Raw genomic sequence first — 18030 nt, 5'->3', positions numbered from 1 at the left:
TACTTGTCTTTCATTATTAGTGTATTTCAATACATCTTGTAGCATACCATTCATTACAAACAATTTCCAACACTGAATCACATCTCTGACATTTGTTCCAATAGCTTTCACACCTGGAAAAAACCTAATAAAATTTTCTGAATAGTTCTAATGTTGGATCACTCAGCACATATGACCATTTTGTAGTGTTTTGACTAGTAAAATATTTACGTCCATTACTATTTTCTGTCTCATATGAATCAAAGTCTTCATTCTGTATTTCTCTTTCTGTCATATTTTGCTAAATTCTTCGGCTTACATAATCCAAGTCATTATTCATAGCCAACTCACCTGAAGATTTACTTTCAACCTTCTCCAAAAGTTGTAAAAGTGGATTTAAATGTGATATGATACCGAATTAGGCCAATTTTATAACAAAATTAAAAATAAAATATTCAATAAAATATTATAAATACACGAAAATGTATCATGGCTCATAATGTGAGTAAAATGGATCTGTTTACTTTGACATATGTGCATATACCTTACTGTTCATTGTAACAAGTGTATGAATGCAAAGATTGCTTCTGTATCCCCACAGCTCAGCTACCGAGATGCACAGCCAGCTACTGCTATGCTAGAGTATATATTTTTATTACAAAATTTTGGTATGGGCATCTGCAACCCAGGATGAGGAACTGAATAGTACAGTAATACTTTGGTTCATGAACACTTCTGTTTGTGAATAATGTAGTCCACAAAGAGAAGTATTTGGAAAAATTTTGCTTCTATTTGTAAGCTCTGCATAGAGTGATAAACAACCATGACTTTCTTTCCCACACGAACAGGCATGCAGCTATCTTTCCCATATCTGTGGAACAAATTGAGTTCATGAATGAAGTACCATATATTTTCTAATGACAACGGATATTGAACATTTTTTAAATGCATTTGTTGGCCATTTGTACATCTGAAAAGTGTCTATTCATTTCTCTCCCTTTTCATCTTGTTACTTCTGCTGTTTTCTGCCACCCTGAATTGTTGCCCCTCTCCTGTGTCACCCTGCCTTGCAGCCAGCTGATTATGGACTGAAACCTCCACAAACTGTGAGCTAAATAAATCTTTTCTCCTTTAATTTTGGGTTTTGAATATTTTGCCTAGCAGTGAGAGAAAAAGAACAAAACACACTTTAAAAACAATAAATGTAACCTGGCAAGCACCAGGTCCTGGGCTCAATTCCTGTACCAAAAAGAAAAAAAGAAATAAATTTAAGGCATAATGAGTTTTATTTTAAAAGGAAAGTCTCAGTTGATACATGTGAGTTTCATATATTATCAAACAACATATAATGCTATGTATATTATATATATATAAATTTTTCTCCCTCAACATAGCATACTTGCTTATATATTGCTTTTATTTTATTATAAATTATGTATAATATTTCTTAAGCATAACATTAAATAAAATTAATGCAATTTAGTGTTTCATACAATGTAGATGAAGCAATTCCATTAGGAGAATTCAAAATGTGCATTATACAAACATAGTCTGAGACAGTTTTTCTAAAAAATCTTTTAAAGTCTCATATATTTGTACATAGTGAAAGAGTATTCTATTATAAATTAATACACGTATACGATGTATAGTAGTCAGATCAGAGTAATTAAACTTCCCAGATCTGCAAATGTTATCATTTCTATGGGTAGGAAAGATCCAAAATATTTAGTTTTAACAATTGCCCTTCTCAACCGGCCACTAATAGAAAGCAGGACTGATGGTTTAAGTGACTGACATAAAAAGTTGAAAAGCACAAGCAAAATTTGTTTATCTCTGTCTTCTGATACTTATATTGTCTAAGTACTGGTCAGTCACGATGAAGGCATTTCTGGAGGCTTGACACTAAGGGTATTTTCTTGGTAGTTGTAGGCAGATTAAATTGATTACTTCCTTCTACTCACTGAACAACTTACTAAACATATTATGTACTGTCCAGGATATACAATTTAAGAAAAAATTCAGCAAAATCTGAAGAGTTACAACAACCCTTAGACAATAAGTAGTTTCTGATCCAAAAATACATCAATGCAGTTATGTTGAAAGGAAACTAGTCTTTGTGAATTTATTGTTTCCTTTCTGTGTCTCAGATCTCTTTCACTTTTGCTGGTGATTTTTTAGGAAAAGTCCTTGAAATACTTAAAGCTTACTATACTGAAAGCACATTTTTAAAAGAATGTTGATTCTCAAGAATGAACTAGAAAGGAGGACTAGTTTGACATGATGAAATGATATTTGGGATCCACCAAAAATCCTGTGGTCCCACGCTGTGCAGGGGAAACCATTGGGTAAGTTTTCTAAAGGCATCTAAACTGATTGTAAGTGCCAGATGACATTCTAGTTTACCTTTGCCCTAAGTGAAAGCAAAAGACCTGGTAGACCATCAGTAGGAAATGTCCTATGTATAATTTCCTGCAGGCTTTTATTTATGAAAAGAAAAAATTCAACTGTTGCAACAGATTTTTTTTTCTGCAAAGCTGTGGCTCATCAGTTAAGGAGAGCATGATTTTCTATCACTTACTTGCTGTTCTTACAAGTGGAGAAGTGTTCACTTACAGTAGGGTGTACTAGTGTGTTCACTAGGTATATTAGCTTTCTCATCTCTGAGACACAATGCCTAACACTCACAACTTGAAGGAGGAGCGTTTTAATTTGGCTCATGGTTTTGGAGGGACTTCAGTCCATGGTTGCCTGGCTCCAAGGCAGGAGTGTTACTGTGGAAAGGAGTGGTGGAGAAAAGCTCTGTACCCCAAAGCAACTAGGAAGCAGAGAGAAAAAAAGAGGAGCTGAGGAGGGAGATATACCCTTTGTAATGTCTGGGGGGTGTACACCATATTACTGCTCTGCTGGGACATGCAGCTACTAGTGATTCTAAACCTAGCATCTATGAAAGAACTGAAGAAGTAAAAGCAGATGATTTATTTGGAAGGCAGGGGAAAGGGGAGATGAGAGAGAGAGAGACAGAGACAGAGACAGAGAGACAGAGGGAGGGAGGGAGAGAAAGAGACAGAGGGGGAGAGAGAGACAGAGAGAGAGAGAGAGAGAGAGAGAGAGAGAGAGAGAGAGAGAGAGAGCTACTTATAAGTAGAGAGTATTCAAAAGGGAAATACTTGTGGATTTTTTGTCTGTGGTTCCTTTTATTGGGTTTCTGCTCCCTATGTAGAGTCCTGGAAACTGATTGGTTCCTTGGCTGTCTTTGATCCTACCCTTGGATTTCTTCCCACCATAAAATATTTTCCATTCTTTTTTGGAGACTAGCATTATAAGTGAGGGGTTTATGGGCAAGTAGTTTAGGCTTAAGGATTAAATAAAGGGAAAGTGTGCAATTCTTATGTTAATTGTACTGCCTGGGACCTTCCTGAGTTTAGTTTCTTTTCATGATTGCTAACTAAAAGCCTATCTTTTATATCTGAGATTATGCCCTCACACTGGCTTATTCTGCTGGGGCTACTTTCAATGGAATGTTTATTCCCTTGGATATCTGCTTGAATCTGTTTTATGGGTTCTATTTTTTCCCTATGTTGGGGATTCATGGTTTCCATCATTTTCTTAAGCTCCTCTATTTTTTTTTTTTTTTTAAATCTGTGTCTACTCCAGAGTCACTAAGCATGATTTTCATTGTGGTCATCATCTCTGTAATTATCTGAGAAATTATTTCTGCTTTTATTTTTTCTAGAGCCTCCTTCATTTGCTTTGTTGTTATGAATTCAGAGAGACCAGGTGGTCGGATTTCAGATTATCCTACCTCACTACCCCCTGGATTTTCCTTTGGTGAACTGAGTGTTTGAGTTTGCATCTTGTTTAAAAGTTCTCTGTCTCTGTCTCTGTCTCTGTCTCTGTGTGTGTGTCTCTCTCTCATGGGTTCCTGGGTTGATGCTTATAAATTGCCTATGGTAAGTTGCTTTATTGCTAGCATTTAAAACATTTCAAAATTTACTACTTCTCAGATGTGTCTTTCAGGTGTAGCTGGTTTTTGGGTTTGACTCTGTTGCAAGATCCTACCTCTTCAATATGTTGGGAATGAGAAATTGTTACTTGCTTGGCCCAGCTCCAGGTTTTTTGGCACTGGCCTACAGTATTTTCTATGACTCTTAGGCAATCTCAGTCTTGGAATACCAGAAAGAACAGTTGGTTAAGACAATTATGTCACTTTGGATAAAGTGTTATGATTGGCAATAACAGTAGCATCAAAGACAGCCTACAAAATGACAAACTGAGGCAACCATTAATTTTCCACCTTTAACCATATGAACTAGATTTGTGATTATATAACAATATCTGAAACAAAACAGAAAATTATATGCAGTAATTAAGTCCACAATATGTCAGTTTTACTTTTAGGGGAGAAAATTTAGAAAGAGAGAAAAAATAGAAAAGTAGAAGTGGAAGAACAGATTAGCAGCAAGGCTGGAAGACAAAGGGGGGTCATACAAACTTTGCTAAACTGGTGCAGAATACAGGTGGGAAAGGGAAGGAAGAAATAAAGAAAGAATAGAACAGAACAATGACTACAAAGAAGCTAGAAACCATGTTCACGTTTCATATAAACCACATAAAGCGATGAATGATAAAAATAACAACAATAATAAAAATGAAACAAGAAAGAAGAAAGAAAGAGAGGAGAAAAAAAAGAAAAAAAGTCTACTTCCAGGTTTGTCTCTGCTGTCACTGGCAGCCAACATGTGGAGACAGAGTCCAGATCCATTGATTTATCCCAGCAAGCCGGCAGGAGCTTATTGGTGGGATGGTGGATAATCCCAATGAGGCTGCACCTTTTTCCCCCCTGAAGTTTAGGCAGAATTCTGGCCAGGAGGCTGAAACCAGGCCCATTCAGCCTCCACCATCAGTGTATTTTCTACAGGACTGAACTCAGCTGGGAGCCATTAAATGGACCCAGTTGTTCTGGGTTCTGCAGTCAGTTGGCCCCTCTCCAGGATGTCTTCCTGCCAATGACTGAGTTCTCAGCACCCACTGGCTAGTGCAGTCCTTCATGTCCACTGCTCCCTTCCACTGATGCATCTCTTGGTGAAAGCCTCTGGTGTTGCCAGAAGTTACCATATGTCCTCACATTTGAGCTCTTCCCATGAAATAAGTCTCAACTTGGAAAAGTCTCTGCAGGCCAGATCCTTCTTCATTGAAGTTTCTCTCTTCACTCTCCCCACAGGCCTCAGTTTTTGCCTGAGATTCTTCCTGGGTTCAGGGGACCCCACTTTCCTCCTTCTTGTCTTCCTTCCATTGCTAGATTCTAGTGTCTGATCTGCAACTGTCAGAGAAGTTCTTTCTCTGCTGCATACTACTTTGTCATCTTCTCAGGAGTCCCTGAGTGTAGTTTTTTTGACTTTGTCTTTCTGATTGTTCCAGTGTAACTGATTTTGTCTTTCTAATTGTTTCAGTCTAATCTACAGAGTCAGAAGCCTAAACCTCTTCTAGCTGTCCTTAGTAAGTCTCTCCACTAACTTTTAACAGGAACCATTGTATCTTTTCCCTACCTACAGAGATCCATCCCTACACCCTCAAAGGTATGCCCCCAGTTATACACTTCCTCAAATCACCCTCCCTACTAACAGACCATTTAGCTATGAACTCATCAATGAGTCAAATTCACTGACGAGTATAGAGCCACCAGTGACCCAGTCACCTTCCAAAAGTCCCACCTCTGAATGTATGAGATTTTGGGAGTCACTTTTACATCTAAACCATCACACTAGGTAAATGAGAATGTATAGTGGCATGAGCGAGCAGTGGGTGAGCCAGAAAGAGAACCAGTCAGCATCTCCCAAGATCCAGCCATGTTGGAACTTAGGGAGCTGAGCAAGAAAGCAATCCACCTGTCTTTCTGGTAAGCAGCTGTGGTATGAGCGAGTGGCAGGCAAGCCAGGAAGAGAACCAGTCAGCATCTCCCATGAGCCTACTGGTGTGTGGGCTGAGAACCAAACATCCCACCCTCCCTACCCACCCCCATTAGCACCCACCACCCCATTAGCCAGAGTTCTGAGCATCTCTTGGGAAAATGACTGTATGCAAATAGCAAATATGTGGGATTTCTTTCTATCATCTCTTTGAAGGCAAATATTGTCTTCACTGTTTTGCTTTGTTCTCATAATTGTTTTGCTCTATTCAATATCATTTTGATAGATTTTATATTTTTTAATTTTTATTTTAAAGGGGGTAAAATTAAACACAACAAAACAGAACAAAATAGGACATAAGAAAGCAATGTAAGAGATATAAACTTTAAAGCTAGATGATCTGAGATCTTCACTGTTTATCATATTGTCTGTTGTTTTCTTCCAAATAGTTGTCCATGTCTTCACATACAGAGAATTCAAGAGAATTCATACAAAACAACATAGTATAAAACTGATCTGAACAGAATGAAGAAGGTGTTTTAGGTTTTCAAAACCAGACAATAGGGAAGTCACTAATGGCTGTGGTAGAGTCTCTCATTCTCTTCAAAATAGCTGTCCATACTTTCATGTATATTGAAGTTCAACAAAGCACAATAGGCAGGGGGGAGGGGTTGTTTGGTTTCCCAGTGCTCCAGGTCCCAGCATGGTGTGGGTCCAGTAAATGCCAGTGGCTCCCGTCCTGGGCTGCCAGAGCCTGCCACACTCACAGCTGCTCACCAGGTGGGGCTGGGTTTCTTCAAGCTGTTTCTTTCTAATCAATTGACCATTTCACTACCTGAGTTCTGAAATGGCCAACAGACCATAGAAAGACTTCTCTTTAGACTCTTACTTGAAACCAACATCAGAGCTGCTGGCCTTTACTCAGGGCCAGTTGATAGATTTTATAATGTTCTGTTTTTGGTTTGATTTTGCTATGTCTGATTGAATGGACAACTATTGTGAAGATAACAAGATATACTATGGTACCTATTACTATTATCCCAGTATCCTGCTGTGAAGTTCAGTACTAATTTCACTGCACTGTCTTGATTGGCTTTGTTTTGTCTTGCTCTGTTGCATTTTACTACCATCAAAATAAAAAAATAAAAGTATATAACCAAAATCCCCATTCCCACAGGCATTATAAAGTTGATTGTTCCTGGGAGCCAGCTGCACTCTTTTCCTTAGTAGACTAATAACCAACACTTGCTCATTAGAAATGATACTAGAAATCCACTGCTAATCCTTGTTTTTCCAGGTGCTTTTAAAAATAAATAATTCACAAAGAGAAATTATCACAGAAATTGGAAAGCACAACAGGACATATTTTCCACATATTTAGCTTTTCCTGAGCTGCAGAAAATGTCTTTATAAAAATAATTTAAATATTAGCACAAATTTAATATATAGAATAACTTGAAAAAGAAAAAATACCTGTAGTTATAACACCATGAAGTCAGATTGCCTGGCTTTCATTTTTGTGTAGACTCCTCTATAGCTGAGTGACTGAAAAAATTTACTAAGACATTTTGTGATTCAACTTACTCACTTGCATATGGAGTTCTTAATAGTGCCTCCTTCATAAAGTTATTTAAGGATTACTTTATATTATACAAAACTGTTAGAGCAGTATTTGGCTTATAATAAGTACTTAGTAAATGCTTAGCATTATCAAATTTGAAATTTTGCACTAAATAAAGCCCAGGTTGGTTTGATTCCTAGAACAGAAAAAGAAAGTACTTCTTTTTAAACATAATCCAAATTCCTTGTTTTTTTTATTGGATATTTTTATGGCTTATATGTAGATGTTCCTCCAAATCTTCATGTGGACATAGGTGGGGGGTTTTGAGAGTGGCCGGATTCTATGAATGTGGAAAAAGGGTGTGATGCTAGGATTAATAGTGTGGATAATGGAGGCCCCACCCTTCATATGGGTGGCACTAATCAATGGATTTATAGTCTGGATACAATTTAAAGGAACAAAAAAGTCAGGCTTGCTGCTGCTGCTGTTGCTGCTCTGTTTTGCCATCTTCTGCCCACTTGCCATGGACTATTTCTTCTCTGTGAGCCCTCTCTGCCATGACAGCCTGCCTTGGAACCAGTCAACTATGATCTGAAACCTATATAAACTGTGACCTGAAATAAACCTTTCCTCCTTTAACTTGTAGGTGTGAGGTATTTTTGTTTCCGCAATGAGAAAAGTAACTAAGACAGGTATAATCTCAGTGAACATATGGCTTTAAACTTACTTTGCTCATGTATCTGTATAAATATTTTTTCACCTGGTGTTGTATAGAATTCATTAGTATTGCCTCTTCTAGCTTCAAGAATTGGTTACTCCAGCATTTCTACAGTATGCTGAGAATGCCACATACCCAGTGCTCAGGACTGTCCTATACTCATGACTTTGTTTCTTATAGTAATTTGTAGTTTGCTCCTATTATCATTTTATACCAATAAACAGTATCACAATGAACATTTTTGAATTATTTTTAATCTTAGAAAATATAATTGCTAAGGATACAATAGGAATTTAAAGACATTTTAATATAAATTTCCAAAATGACAGCCATAAGCTACAATATCACAAGTATTGTGTGGATATTTTGCAGTCCTTCATTAATATTTCCTTATTATTTGATACACAAAAGCTAATACTTTTGGATTTTCATTACTGTGTATTGCCTGCAGCTGTTGTTGAAATCACTAAACCATATGGATTATTTTCCTACACACTTGTATGTAGATATTAATCCTTCTTCACATTTGGTGAAAATGGTTTTTCTCTTCAGTTTTAGTTTTGTGGTTTGCACATTTGTGATCTTACAGATTTTTATATATTTGAATATTTTCCTTGAATCTTTTTAAAATCACAGCTGGGTTGTATCCAGATAAAATTACCTTGTTCTATATTTCTTCTTTATTTTCTCCACTTATAAATATATTCTTAACTCTGGAGTTTATTTTGATATGCTGCATAAAAAAAGAGTTGTTAAAAATTAAAACTGCTGGAAACCATCATATCAAATTAAACATATAGTATTTCCCATTTTTTAGATTTAATTTTTAAAAGAAAAAGACAAATCAACAAAACACAACAGTGATAAAACAGTAAGAAATCTAGAATAATTACTATCCTGCATACTGATGTCCTCTAAATAGTTGCTTGCCTTTAGGTTTGCAGAGTCAATGAAACAATACCAATTACTTCAAGTCAGCCTTTGCTCACTCTGGCCCACAGGAAACAACTGGTATTTGGATTTTTGAGATAATTATTCACAAGGCAGAAGTACAGCAGGATAGTATTTCATATATAATAAGAATATGAGAGCAGATGGCAGAGTATTTGAGGAGAGACTTTGCTTTCCCCATTGCATTAAATTGTCCCAATTCCAAACAACAAACTTCAAGACAAGGACAACTGGTGCCATAAATAAAAGGAAAAAAAACAGAACTAAGGACAATGATAAACTCTGTTGTCTCCTGGGGTCAACAGAACTAGTTTATCTTTTTGTTCACAAAATTAATCTTAGCCACACATGGCGTTCATTTTTTAAATTAAGGGATGCTTAATGAGCTTAGTGTAGGGTAGAAATATTGATTTCTTAATCCTTAAATGTATATATTATTTCATCAGTTCCTTGTAGGGCCTATTTTAATTATTTTCACCCATAAAAAATAAAAGTGCTGTTTGCAGTTATAAATCTGAGGATACTTAGCAATATTTACAGCCTAGGAAGGTAATATTCTAGAAATGCTATGGAAAGCTGGGCCTCATTTAGTTACTCTAAAGAATGTGAGGGAATGAATGAATGAATGAATGAATGAATGAATGAATGAGGCAGAGACCACTCCACAGGCTTTTAGGGAGACAACACGGTATATGGTTTAATATTTGTCAGAATAAGGAGAGTGGGCCTTTTTTTATAGAGATTGAAAGAAGATAAGGGACATTAGGCAGGAAGATATTAATAAGCCCCTTAGGTGAAAGTTCTCTAGTAGTCTTTTACCTCAGTGGGCAAAGTCCTTGAGGTGTCCAGTGTAAATTTTTGAGTGTGTCCAGATGTTTGGGGACCCACAAGTTTCCTTGTCTTATTTTATCTTTTATAACATCCTTTGTTTGCTAATGGCAACCTCAGTGCTGAGCTGAGTCCCCATTGAGAAAAATGCCTCTGCTGATAAACAAGCTGGGGCCAGGAGCATCAGTCCAATTCCAGCCTCACTCTAGTACACAACCCTGTCCTTCACTTTTTAATTTCAGCACATCAAATATCTGTAACTACTTGCTTTATACCAGGCATTATGCTACCTTACACTAACAATTTTTCCATCTTGTCTTCTTTTGATTGTATGTTACAGCTACTCACTCTAACTCCCCTACATGCTTGGGACTCCCTTGTACTTCACTGGCAAACTCAAACTCTGATCATATTCAACATCTGCCTAATTTATATATACACTTATGCAGCCAAACTGAATAGGAGGAAAACACATTGACTTTACATGTATGGCCATAAATGTCTGGTGAGCCCTCAGTAGTTCAGAGTGATTTTGCCAGAATTCATTAAATCTGGCCAGTTTCGACTTCTGGGAGAACATGGCGGACAAATAACAGCAGCCACGGAGGCTCTCTGAGATTACCAGTTTAGAATCCAGGAGCCGTGCTATGTGAGGAGTCCTATGCTAGTGGAGATGTACCCTGCCGACCCAGGAACAAACTAAGCTGAGATAAACCAACTGGAAATGCAATCCTGATGCTATAACAGGAACAGATAAAATCTCAGTGTGAAAGCTGGATCCCGCGCCATTGGAAGCCGTGATTTGAATTTCCTGCTGCAGATACTGTGTCCCAATCCACACGGCAGGGAGAGAGATGCACGAAAGCTCTCACAGCTGGAATCGGCAAACCAAACGACATTGAGAGCAGGACTGGCAAGGAGCCCTGCATCGACTTGCGGTGAGTGAGATAAATGGGGACCCTTTCATAGACTAAGAGGCTCCAACAGAGGACATTCTGGGAACGAGCAGACTAGCCGGAACAGGGCCCTGCAGTGACTTTAGTTGCATATTCCCCTCTCAAGTGGGAGTGGTGGGGAGCACTTGGCCTGGTGATGACTAAGATCCAGTAGGCTAGCCCAAATCAGGTCCCTGTGCCTGGCAGTGCACCCTACCAGTGAAGCATTCAGTAGGTTGACCTGGAGGGGTGGGCCCAGCAGAGCTGCCTAGGTCTGTGTCTCCCTAGTACATTGCAGTGGGCAGGAACAGCTAGCCGGTGGATTCAAACAAACTGTAACAGACAAAGAGAAAAAAAAAAAAAAAAACTGGGCCTCGTACATATGCTTGTATGGAAGGAACAAAAAGTATGGGAAAAGGGAGCAACAAGAAAGGGTCCTCAGTCCCCAATCCTGAGAACACTGATCCAAGAAAGGTAAATGCAAAAGAGAATGAAGACAGAAAACATGCAATATCAGACACGGCACCTATAGACATAAAGCAGTATCTCCGGAGCCTCATAGACAAGTTCAAAAATAAAGTATTTAATGAAATAAAGCAAGAAATAAGTAGAATAGTTAGAGAAATGCCAAGCACCGCCCAAGAAAAAACAGATGGTGGAATGGAAGAACAGAAAAAAAGGGGAGAATTGTTTGATGGAGAAAATAGAGAAAACGTAGAATACTTGAAGCAGGTTCAAAGAGATTACCAGGCAACTAAAAACTCTATTGAAAGCTGGCATAACAGATTGAAAGAAACTAAGGATAGATGATCAGAACTGGAGGACAGATTTGTAAGGTGGGAGCATGAAATGAAAAACTTCTTAAAAATAACAAGAAAACAAACAGCAATAATACAAATACTAGAAGATGATAAGAGGATCTATAACTTAAGAATTAAGAACATAAAAGAAGAATTAGGGACACAAACAAATGAACTACAAAAGCTATTCACAGAAATAATCCAGGAGAATTTCCCTAATTTAGCAAAAGGTAAAGATACTCAGATGTATGAGGCATACAGGACCCCAGCCACCTACAACCCGAACAGAGCTACACCCAGGCATATAATAATCAAAATTCCAGAAATCCAATATAAGAACAGAATATTAAAAGCTGTCAAAGACAAGAAACAGATCACTTACAAGGGAACACCCATCAGAATTACAGCAGACTTCTCGGCACAAACCATCAAATCACGAAGAGCGTGGGGGGAAATAATTCAAGCTTTGAAAGATAATAACCTCCAGCCAAGATTGATATATCCTGCACAACTGTCCCTAGAAATTGATGGAAAAACAAGGTGCTTCCAGGATAAAGAGGAACTAGGGGAATTTGCAACCACCAATTCAACTCTACAGAGATTACCGCAGGATATTCTAAAAATGAAAAATACCAAGATTCCAGAAACAGTGGCAGAGAGGCCACAATGAATGGAGCAGAAAGTGAAATGAAGAGAACAAACTGACAACTAATGACAGAAAAAGAGCTCAACAGAAATGAGGCAGAGAAGGTTGGATGGTAGGAACAGCCATTTTGGAGAAAACAAGACATCATAATAGGTGGTACTGATTTAATATCCTCTTGTTTTGAAGTCCCATCAAGCTTTTGTTCTTCTGTCTCCATTGGTTTTAACATGTTGTATCTTATTGGATTTTATTATATGTGATAATATAAACAAAAACTTTTATAGTCAAGGAGATTATATAGAAACCATTGTTCATTTTCTGTTAGTTGATTCTAAATACCCTGTAATACTGTCATTTTCTTGAATGATCTTACATTGTTTTGATATGTTTGATGCTACAGTATACGAAGTTATACCCAAAGATTTTAAGGGAAGAGACACTATGGTAACTACTATTATGTCGAGATTATCTTGTGGTGAAACACTATTTTGCTTAAATGGCTATGTTTTCACCTGCGCTGTTTTGTTGTTATGCCCTCTTTTTTTTTAATCTCAATCTCCTTTTTATTATCTACTTTTTCATTTTTATCCTTTTAATTAAGGGGAAATAAGTAAAAAATAGCAGGATATATTATAGTAACCCACTTTGATTTCCTATTAACTTGATTTGAAACTCTGTATTGCTCTCACCATCTTGTTTTAACTGATTTTCCTTTATTCTGTTAGGCTTGATAGTACTAACTTTGAAAGTATAGGCAACAACTATGAAGACAATAAGATTCATTGTGATGCCCATTCTGGTTGACTATTATCTTCTTTTGAAGTCCTCTAATGTCCCCAATGTTTTGGTTTTATTGGTCTTGTTCTTTACTGTTTTGTTCAATTTTATTATAACTGATGGTATAGGCAATTCTTTTTAAGATAACAAGAGGCATTATGGTAACCTTTGTTGATCACCTTGTATTTTGTTTTTACATTATGTATTATGTCCATCCTTTTGATTTGACTGACTCTGTCCTGGTATGTCACATTTGGTTTTACTTTCTTCAAAAAAAAAAAGTAATAAGAACTGTGGGAGTAATAAAACCCAAAATGTGTAATTGTCATTGTACAAAAGAAAGGAAAAGAAAGTTCTCTAAAAGATATAACAGCGTGTATATTTAAGTGTATAAGATAGGTAACCATATTACTGAGTTTTGTTGGATCATTGAACAAAACTATTTGCAGTCTCACTGTTTGAAAGTCCCCTCTATATGCTTTAACTTTGTAACTTCAACAACTATTTCTAAGATGACAATATGTAATTAACTAGTGATTTCCTACTGTTTATTTTTTCTGAAATTCTGTATAACTTGTACCCTTTTCTGTTTTTCTTCTTTTTTCTCCTTAAATAAAATTTAAAAAGAAAAAAAAAAAGAGAAGAGACCAAAACCTAAAAAAAAATCTGGCCAGTCTCCCATTCACTTTTGCAGATTACTTTTTGTTGTCTCTCTTTTAAACCTCAGGATATCTTTAAGTCCTTACTGCTAGGCATTAACCTTTATTTTTATTTCACTAAGAAAAATAGAAGTAAGCAAGAGACAATTACTCTTTTTCTCTTTACCAAACCTGCCTATCTCCTTGCTCCATACCTGTAGTCCTTCCTAAAGATACTTCCAGCACTCTGCACTCTTGCCCTTCGCCTGTGCAAGGGTTCCACTCCGGCAGTGATCCTTATCTGTTCTACATCGATTCCTCCTTACTACAGGTCATGTTCATCAGCACACAGGCTTTCCACTGCCTAGTACAAAAACAGACCTTATCAGACTTCCTACTACACTCAAGATGCAGAGTCTTTTCTCAGCTTCTCCTAAAGCAAAACTTCTTAAGAATTTCCTGTACTCTTTAATATGCTTTGTTTAACTAATGTCAGTTGATATTTTGTCCTCACTAGTTTTCTGAAGATGTTCTGTCAAAATTGACAGCAATCTTCACACTGTTAAAAGCTGTGGTCAATTTCCAGTCTTCATTTTATTCAAACAGCCAGCAGATCTCACATAACCAGCATCCACCCTGAAGCACTTTCTTCTTGAGCTTTTCTTCTATGTGGATCCTGCACTATCCTGGTTGTCCTCTTATCTTGCCACTGTTGTTTCCTAGTTTCTCTGCACATTCTGCCTTTCCTCAAAGCTATCAGCACACCCTGCCTGAAGTTCACAGTCCTGCCTTAATGCTTGCTGGACCCATTCTGTAGGCAATCTAGTGTGAGTGTGGATCTTCACATAGCATCTTTAGTCAGACAATAATTCCTGTATATATTATATCCTCAGCTTCAAATTTGACTATCCAACTACCTACTAGGTAACTTCAGTAGATTGTTTAGAAAGTATAACTTGTTAGGCTGGGTATAGTGGCTCACATCTCTAATTCAAGGCTGAAGCAGGAGGATTGGTGTGAGTCCAAGGCTAGCCTGGGTTACACAGAGAATGCAAGACCAGCTTTAAATTACATGGAAAGATACTGACTCAAAAGAAAGTTAAGTCCCAAATTATATTTTTTTTCTCAAATCACTCTTCATAGAAATTCCTCCTCTTAGTACATGGTATCAGCATTACTTGAACTGTATGAATATCTAGGCATTATCTTTTTTGCTTTATTTCCTTAAACTTGACATATTTTCCATCAAGTCTTAACAGGTTTACCTTCAGAAACTTCATGAACTTGGCAATTCTCATCATCCCGACTTCTACTTTTTTCTAAGTTATTATTATATCTGGCTCTGACATTAATCTCCCAACTTGTCCTCCTGTTTCTGTTCCCACATTCCTCTAATCAATTTCTCTCCCAGCAGCAGATTTTGTTTTCAAAATATAAATTTGTTCAATCAACTGACTTAAAATTCTCCCATGGAGCTTGCTACAATATTGCATTCAAGGTAAGTCCTTAAAAAGTTTGCAACATCCTCTGTCATCTGATTCCTGAACCGCATTTTAGTACAGACTCTGCTAGTTTCCCTTGTTTAACCTATTTTTGCCAACGTGACTTGTTTTACTTCCTGGAATGCACCAAGCTTAGATCTTCTTTCAGGTCTTTCTATCTGTCATTCATTTTGTCTAGAATGTTACTCTCCTAATTGCTACAAGGTTCATTCTCTTATTCTACAAACAAGGTACCTTCTATGAAAAGGAATTCCCCAAAACTTCCTACCTAAAAAAAGCCAAAGCTGCTTGACCATTTGCTATTCCTTTAGTTTTACTCATCATAACCTGAACAAAAGTTAAATGATCGAATCCAGGGAACTGGGCAGCCAGAGGTGAGTGTCCAGGAACCTTCCCAACCTGCGGGAGAGTTTAAAATCATCATTCTCAGTGGGCAAGGAACCACCCAGCTTCCAGCCACACTTGACCGGCTCCACAGGTTTCAGTCCTGCCTGGGCCATGTGCAGCAAACTTCTCTCAATCTGGGGAACTGGAGGCCGAAGGTGAGTACACACCATCCTGAGCCCCAGGAGAGTTTAAGATCATTGCCCCCAGTGGTCAAGGACCTGCCCAGCTTCCATCAACCTAGACTAGACTAGGTTTTGTGGCCCAACTAGATTAGGCCCAGTGACCTTCTTCAATCAGGCGAGTTGAGGGCACATGGAGTGAGTATCAGAGCATTGGCGCCTTGCCGGGGGAGGACTTTGGGCCACCATCCACAGTGGTTAGATCCCCACTCAGCTTCCTGGAACACCAGAGGTGGCACAGGAGATCCTGTGGGCCTGACTGGACCACACTCAGCAACCTCCATTCAGTCCCAGGAGCTGAAGGCATAGAAGATGATTTCCAACACACCCAGGGGAAGCCTTGGAACAACACTTGAAACACAGAAATATAGGAAAATGACAAAACGAAAGACCAAAATGCAATCTCACACCTCCAGCACATCTCAAGAAACCTTAGGAACTATGTACATAGAAGAAAATATTTGCCATACACCTGAAATACCCAAAATAATAGGAACTGAAATAAAGAAACAACTCCAGGAAGTGTAAAAGGAATTCAAACTAGAAATAATCTCCTAGGTAAAAGAAGAAATGATAAAAGTAATGAAAGAGATGCTGAATACATCTAAAGAAGACACAGTTAAAAAATCAGAGGAGCAAAACAAAGAGATAGAATCCCTGAATGAACAATATAAACAACAAACAGAATACATGAAGCAGATTCAAAGAGATATACAGGAAAGCAAAAATTCCATTGAAAGTTGTCAAAACAATCTCAAAAAAAGTGAAGATAGAATTTCAGATCTCAAAGACAAGATGGCAGCTAGTGAACAGGAAAACAAAGATCTGTTAAAAATAACAAGGAATCAGGAAATAACAACACAACAGCTGCAAGATGATGCAAAGAAAAACAACATAATACTGATAGGGATAAATGAAAAAGAAGAGGACAACACAAATGATGTTAAGAGGCTACTTACAGAAGTAATAGCTGAAAATGTCTCAAACATGAGAATGGAAACTGACATACAGATTAGTGAAGCATATAGAACCCCAAATAGCCATAACCAAAATAAAACTACACCCAGACATACAATAATTAGTATCCCAGAAGTGCAACCTAAGAACAGAATATTGAAAGCTGTTAGAAAGAAAAGACAGACCACCTATAAAGGAAAACCTATCAGAATCACAGCAGACTTCTCAGCACAAACAATGACGTCAACAAGAGCATGGAGTGAAGTATTTCAGATCCTAAAGGAAAATGATTTCCAACCTAGACTAATATACCCAGAAAAACTGTCCTTCAAAATGGATGGAGAAATAAGATTCTTCCATGACAAAGAACAGCTGAAGAACTTCATGATCACCAAGCCAACCCTGCAAAGAATACTAAAAGGCAGTTTAGATACACATAGGAAAAAACCAGTAAGCAAGGCAGACAAACAGAATGGAAAGATAAAGATGCAACAGCAGGAAGATACTATGTCAACAATAAACCAATATATAACATTATAGCCATTAATGTAAATGGTCTCAATGCACCAAATAAAAGAAACAAACCGGCAGAATGGATCAAGAAACAACATCCAATCACATGCTGTCTAAAAGAAACCCATCTAACCCAAAGGGAAATTCACAGACTGAAAGTCAAAGGATGAAAACAATACTTCATGGAACAGGAACCAAAATTTAAGAAGTGGGGGCAGCTATTCTGTTTTCAGGCAATGTGAACTTCAAACCAAGAATGATCAGAAGAGATAAATAAGGTTATTATATACTGGTTAGGGGAAAACTTCAAGAGGAAGAGATAACAACCTTAAATACATATGCACCAAATTCCAGAGCACCATTACACAAAGCAAATATTAATAGAAATGAAAAATCAAATAAATAATAACACAGTTATAATAGATCTTAAAACACCATTGAAACCAAGGGACAGATCAACCAGACAGAAAATCAGCAAAGAAATAACAGAACTGAATCACACCTATGAACAAATAGATTTGATAGACATATACAGAGTGTTCCATCCAACAACATCAGAATATACATTCTTCTCAGAAGTACATGGGGCATTCTCTAAAATAGACCATATACTAGCCCACAGAACATATTTAAATAAATGCAAAAGAATTGAAAATATCCCATCTATAAAAGAGAACTACAGGCAAATATCCCTAATGAATACAGATGCAAAAATGCTCAATAAAATATTAACAAACAGGATGCAGCAAATCA

General features: G+C 37.3%; 1 non-coding gene across 1 annotated transcript; it reads right to left on the bottom strand.

The window, feature by feature from the left end:
- Positions 1-6684: 6684 nt before the first annotated feature.
- On the bottom strand, positions 6685-6816 carry LOC111754346 (small nucleolar RNA SNORA2/SNORA34 family). The gene has a single exon (XR_002789049.1). It is a non-coding gene; the product is annotated as a small nucleolar RNA SNORA2/SNORA34 family (small nucleolar RNA).
- Between the last annotated feature and the right edge of the window lie 11214 nt (positions 6817-18030).

Source organism: Cavia porcellus, unplaced genomic scaffold, assembly GCF_034190915.1.
Source record: "Cavia porcellus strain 051 isolate PalLab524CR breed Dunkin Hartley unplaced genomic scaffold, mCavPor4.1 scaffold_1, whole genome shotgun sequence".
Classification (NCBI taxonomy): domain Eukaryota; kingdom Metazoa; phylum Chordata; class Mammalia; order Rodentia; family Caviidae; genus Cavia; species Cavia porcellus.
This window is presented reverse-complemented; position numbering and strand designations above follow the sequence as displayed.